The sequence below is a fragment of the Salvia miltiorrhiza genome, chromosome 4, assembly GCF_028751815.1.
Source record: "Salvia miltiorrhiza cultivar Shanhuang (shh) chromosome 4, IMPLAD_Smil_shh, whole genome shotgun sequence".
In the NCBI taxonomy this organism is placed as follows: domain Eukaryota; kingdom Viridiplantae; phylum Streptophyta; class Magnoliopsida; order Lamiales; family Lamiaceae; genus Salvia; species Salvia miltiorrhiza.
In genome coordinates this window covers 1,796,657-1,803,211 of record NC_080390.1, presented here as the reverse complement: position 1 = coordinate 1,803,211, position 6,555 = coordinate 1,796,657, and positions in this window count along the sequence as shown.

Here is a 6,555-nt window from a genome sequence, read left to right as displayed (position 1 = left end):
GGCACCAGAAGTACCAAAAGATTACAGAGTCAGCGGGGATTCATCATTTGACATCCATCTATGAATCCCAACACCATCATCGACAAAACCGAAAATTTTACCCCAACTCCACACTCTAGCTTTGACTTCTCCAATCAAATTATCAATCTCCCAGCTTTTGTTGTCAAACCTGCTCTCATTACGCATTTTCCAAATAAGCCAAGTAGTACAACACCATAAAGCCATCAAAATCTTCTTATTTCTTTTCCGGCTGCTCAAACCTGTGAAGAACCTGAGATGCGAAGGGACGTCATGTGGCTGCACCACACTAACCTCGAGCCATTGAAAAATTGCTTCCCAGACCTTTGAAGTCTTTGGACAATGGAGCAGCACATGCTTCAGAGATTCTTGGCGATGAAAGCAGGCGTTACATCCCACTTCGACTTCACTCAACATCACGTTTCTTCTCAAGAGATTATCGCACGTCGGAATTCTGTTCTTCAAAATTCTCCATACAGTAAACTTGACTTTGTTTGGAATAGGTATCTTCCACACCTTGGCACTAGTGTCCGTTTCCTCCACCATCTCCGTTGTCTCACTTGCTCGCTCTTTAAGAACTTCATAAACGGACTTGGCTGAAAAACCTTTCTCGGATTCGCCTCTCCATGTCCATCCGTCTTTGGTACCTGCACAAAGATTCATCCCAGACACAAGACGAACCAACTCCGAAACACCTTCCCTCTCTCTGTCAAACAACTCTCTATTCCATCTCAAATCCCAACACCACCCTTCTTCAGTCCATTTCCCCATTTCGCAGATGAGAGCTTCTTTGTTGACACTCAACTGGAAAAGTCTAGGGAAAGAGAATTTCAAAGGCTTTTGACCGACCCACCAATGACTCCAAAATTTAAAGGACTTCCCATCCCCCACCTTTGACTTCAGATTTCGGACAAACCATGGATCTCTCACATCCCCCATCGCTAAAACGATCTTCGGCCACCATCCTTCACGAAATCTACCTCTCCTCACGCACCCCAGACCTGTTTCTCCCCACTCAAGCTCACCATAGATGGATCTAACAACTCTAGCCCAAAGGAGATCCCTTTCTGTAAGGTATCGCCATAGCCATTTAACAACTAATGCCTGATTAAACCACTCAATATTCTTAAACCCCAAGCCTCCTTCATCTTTTGAAGCACACAAAACCTTCCACTTCACCCAAGCAATCGCACTCTTTCTAGCACCCCTCCCCAAAGAAAGTTACAGAGTAAAGAATTTAAAGAACTCACAGTTGATTTTGGTAAACAAGCAAAAGAGAGCTGGTAAATCGGTATGGATTGAAGAACAGCCTTCACCAAAGTCGCACGGCCCGCGAGAGAGAACTTCCCATTTTTCCACGAGTCAATTTTCTTTCTCACCTTCTCGATCAAGTAGTTCCAGTCAGCAACCTTTTTGCCTTTGATGCCCACTTTAACACCGAGATAATTGAACGGAAAAGAGCAAACCACACAGCCCAGGACCGCCGCCATTCTCTCAATCTTACCAGCCTCAACCCCGGCACCAATGAGACAACATTTTTTAAAATTCACGGCAAGCCCTGACATAAGCTGGAACACTCTCAGAATCCTTTTGATTGCCATTGCGTTTCTTTCTTCGTCATCTACCAAGAAAACCGTGTCATCGGCGTATTGGAGATGTGAGATTGCAATGCCGTCGCTTCCCACCTTAACCGGCTGAATCAAGTCCTTCTCCACGGCTCTCAAAATCAAAAAGTGGAGTCCCTCCGCTGCAAGAAGGAAGAGAAACGGGGAAAGTGGATCCCCCTGCCGTAATCCTCTTTCTAAACTCAAGTCACCAGATGGGGAGCCATTCACCAGAATATTCGTCGCCGCCGAAGAGATACAACCTCTGATCCATTTTCTCCATAACGGCTCAAAATCCATTCTTTCCAACATCAAATCCAAATAATTCCACTCCACTGAGTCGTAGGCTTTTGGGAAGTCCACCTTAAAGAAAATCCTCCCCTTCCTCATCTTTGAAGCCTCCGCAATGGCCTCATTCAAGACCACCACCCCATCAAGAATATATCGCCCGCAAATGAAGGCACTTTGATTTTCCGAAATAACTGACTCGATAACCTTTTTCATCATGTTCGCCAGGACCTTCGCAATGACTTTGTAGATACTACAGATGAGTGAAATCGGTCTGAACTCCTCGAGTGAGCTGGCTCCTTCTTTTTTCGGAATGAGGACGATGAATGAGGAGTTACGTCCCCGAGGGATTTTGCCATTGGAGTGAAATTCACTCATCACCTTTAAGAAATCAATCTTGATAATCTCCCATGACGTTTTCCAAAACTTGAAATTAAAGTCATCTGGTCCCGGACTCTTGTCACCGTCACAGCTCCAAATGGCGTCTTTAATCTCTGGTTCCGAAAAAGGTTTGATCAGCTCCGCATTGCTTGCTGCAGAAACTTTTCGAGAGGCGAAATCTCCCGGTAACGTAGGTAGGACACGCCGCCTTTTCTTGAAGTGGTTCTCGAAAAAAGTTTTGACCATCCCCTTAATGATCTTAGGATCCTCAATCCAGCAAGACCCGTCTGCAAGCCCTGCTATTTCATTCTTCTTTCTTCTCCCCACGATAGCTTTGTGATAGAAACTGGTATTCAGATCACCCTCTTTAACCCATTTGACTTTCGCCTTTTGTTGGAGAAGACTGCATTTTTCCTTGGATTTAAGGATAATCTTTGCTCGCAATTCATTCCTTCTGATCATCTCGCTCTCCTCAAGACCGAAGGTGTCATCGATAATGTCAAGCTCCTGAAGTTCATCCTTAAGCTCTCTCAGATCGTGCTCAATGTTGTCGAAAATCCTCAAGTTCCACTCATGTTACACGAAAAATAGGAGGTCTCACTGGAGCGCGCCCCTATATATATATATATATATATATATATATATATATATATATATATATATATATGGTTGCATTCAATGACAACCATTGCCTTAGATGGAGAATAAAGACCAATCCTTGTGCATTGATCTCAATAAAATCAACGATCTAGATTTTTTCCGGATTGATTCAGTGTCCTCATGTGATATTAATGCAGCACCAAATGATACGCATTTTCCATGGTTGTCTTTACCAGTGAACGGAGTAAAAATCAACTTGTACCTGCATGAGGATTTCGAAAAAACAATCATCAGCGCAAACGTTATGTTTAAGCTTCAAGCAAAACTTAATAAATAATAATGAAAACGTTGCATCACCTGTTAGTATTATATAAGTGGCATCAAAAGACACAGCCTCTCCAAACAAGCTAAAATTCTTTATCGAGGTTTGATCAGCCCAAATGATCCGACATAATTTATTCTCTTCATCTACGTCGTGGAAGAACTTAAAACCGTTTCCAAGATCCTGCTTATTCATAAATGATTCCAATAACATATGTGCATCGGATCCTTTGGAATGCACTTTCAAATCCCTAGCAAAATTCTTGAAATCATTACTTGTGCATCCAACTCGATCGTAACTGCCCATGATCTCTCTGAACATACGGAATGAACGCATCAGACCAATGTTAGCCTTTATTCCAGAGATTATGAACCTTTGTTGAAATTCATCCACATTCATGTTACTTTGCATAAGGTCTCTGGCTGGTAGTGGTACCATGGAATGTGTATGACCCTCCCAAAATTCAGCAAACTTGTAGCAGCTTCCCATAACAATCTTAATAATAACTTTAGCTTTACAATCAACCTTGCAAGATGTTGTCTTTCGTTTCTTTGTGCCCTTATCATTGAAACGGACCCGAGGTTCGTTTGCCTTTTTCCATACTCCTTCTCTCTTACAAACAACATATTGCTTGGTGATTATATCATCTTTATTTTTCCTGTTTGTGCTCATTCGGGTGTCAAATCCACAAAGTTTGGCATAATCCTTGTAAAACTTAACAGCTTCAGGTAAGGTACTAAATATCATGTCATTGCGAGGTTTCTGCGAATCATCGCAGGGCGGATAACACAATTGACCATCTGGTGTTCTTGAATATGTGAATTCTGCAAGTGGTAACTGTAAATTAAATATAATAATGAATACGAACAAACTCTGTCAATTGATGAACGAAATCAGGTTCATAAAAAATTATGAATGAACATAATTAAACTGCCTATCCGTTTTAACATGTTACAATTTGTCATTAATTTTTTTTTTAATAGAACAATGTAATCCTTCTTCAAATTAGAACGGATTACTTATTGCTCATCATCATATTAAATAACAGAATACAACGAACATACAGTGTCAAAATATGATCAAGGTAAAGTTCGGATAACAGTATAAATGAACATAATTAATACTGAACATATTAGGTGTTTTAATAAGTAAGGGGTGAAAACACGTATGAATTTGACATTAACTGTAATCGTTATCGAACAAATAAACAGATAATTTTCATATATATGCAACATGTATAACAGTTCGAACGAAATTGCTAAAATACACTGAATAAAAATAACCTTGATTCTCCATAAAATGTTCTGCAAAAAATCAAAATTTTCTTCAATGGTGGACTGGTTTTGAAACGATGCAGATGAAAAAAAATGCAGCTAATACGTTTCTAAATTGTAACAAACATATCTTAATAATGATTTACCATAAATAAAAGATTTGATATGATTCATATATAGCTAATAACGGTTGTGCAAAAGATTAATTTACATTCTTAGCCTTGATGAATTAAAATGGCCGAAAATTATATAATCAGATCAAATAAATCAGGGCCGCAAGATTACATGGATTTAACGCTTTAGATTTAGTCTTCGTTCTCTATATAGGGGAGTGGTCTTCATTGAACTCTCCCCTATATATATATATATATATATATATATATATATATATATATATATATATATATGAATGGGATCATTTAGATCCCTATGCTTATAATAGATCCGTAGATCCAAATCTAAACCACACATTTATGACATGTGGCGCATCAAGATGGTGACACGTGGCAAGGAGTTTCCAAGCATTTCAAGGCAAAATATGGAGAGGGGTAAAATTGGAATGTAATTTTCAGATTTAATAATTAAAAAAATATATATTTTTTTAAATTTTCTCAAAATAGATATATTTTAGATGCATATAGTTTCCCACGAAGATGCATAAAATTTTCACATGAAATGCATAACTTTGAACAGAAAAATGCATTTGATTTTTACAGTTTTGGTATTTTCACCACCCCACCCCGCACCACCCCCCAACCCACCCCACACCACCCCCCAACCCTCTCCATTACCACCCCCCAAAATAGTCATGTTTCACATGCATATAAAATCAAATAAAAGTGCATAAAGATTTTACATAAAAATGCATTAAATTATACAAAAAATGCATTTCATTTTAATAAATCTGGTATTTTCGCCACCCCACCCCTGCCCCATCCCCCCCACCCCACCCCACCCATTTTTTTTTAAACTGATTTTCTGACCACTGACCCCCCCACTCCCCCAACCCCCCCCCCCCCTAAATTTTTTTTTTCAAAACTGATTTTCTGATTGTTGAGTCGCTGACCCACCCACCCCCCCTCCCCGCACCCCCCACCCACCCACCCCCTCAATTTTTTTTTTTAAAAACTGATTTTCTGACCGCTAACCCCCCACCCACCCTCCAGCCCAAAAAAATTATATTTTTTCAAAAAATGTAATGCATTTTTGTGTGAAAGTATATGCATTTCTGTGCGAAAGTATATGCATGTAAAACATGTAATTTTTTTATGCATGTAAAAATCAGTTTTTCAAAAAAAAAAAATTTGGGGGGTGGGGTGGGGGGTCAGTGGTCAGAAAATCAGTTTTTGAGAAAAAAAAAATTGTTGGGGGGGGGGAGGGGGTGGGTCAGTGGTCAGAAAATCAGTTTAAAAAAAAAAAAATTGGGGGGGGGGGGTGAGGGGTGGGTGGGGGTGGGGTTGTGGGGTGGGGTGGGGTTGGGGTGGGGTGAAATCTTATGCATTTTTATATGAAACTTTATGCATTTTTATATGAAAGTTCATGCATTCTCGTATGAAACTTTATGCATCTAAAATATACCTATTTTGATAAAATCTAATTTTTTTTTTTAATTTCGAAAATTACATTCCAATTTTACCCCTCTCCAGATTTTGCCTTGAAATGTCTTTATGCATCTTGATGCATCACATGTCATAAATGTGTGGTCTAGATTTGGATCTACGGATCTATTATAAGCATAGGGATCCACATGAACCCAACCCTATATATATATATATATATATATATATATATATATATATATATATATATATTTAAACTTAGATTTACACTATATCATTCATTTATATCTGCTTTAGATTTAGATTATACATGGATACTTTTATGAAGTATTTTTGTAGATTAGTTGCTATGAACCAGGGGGCTTAGTCCACTGGCCACCGGGTCCTCACTTAAGTGAAGTGACCCGGGTTCGATCCCTCTTGGGAACGAATTGGTGATTGGAGATATAAGGTGTAGTTTGGTGAATGGAGAGATAAGGTGGTTCTTGGAGTGGATGAGGAACTAACTA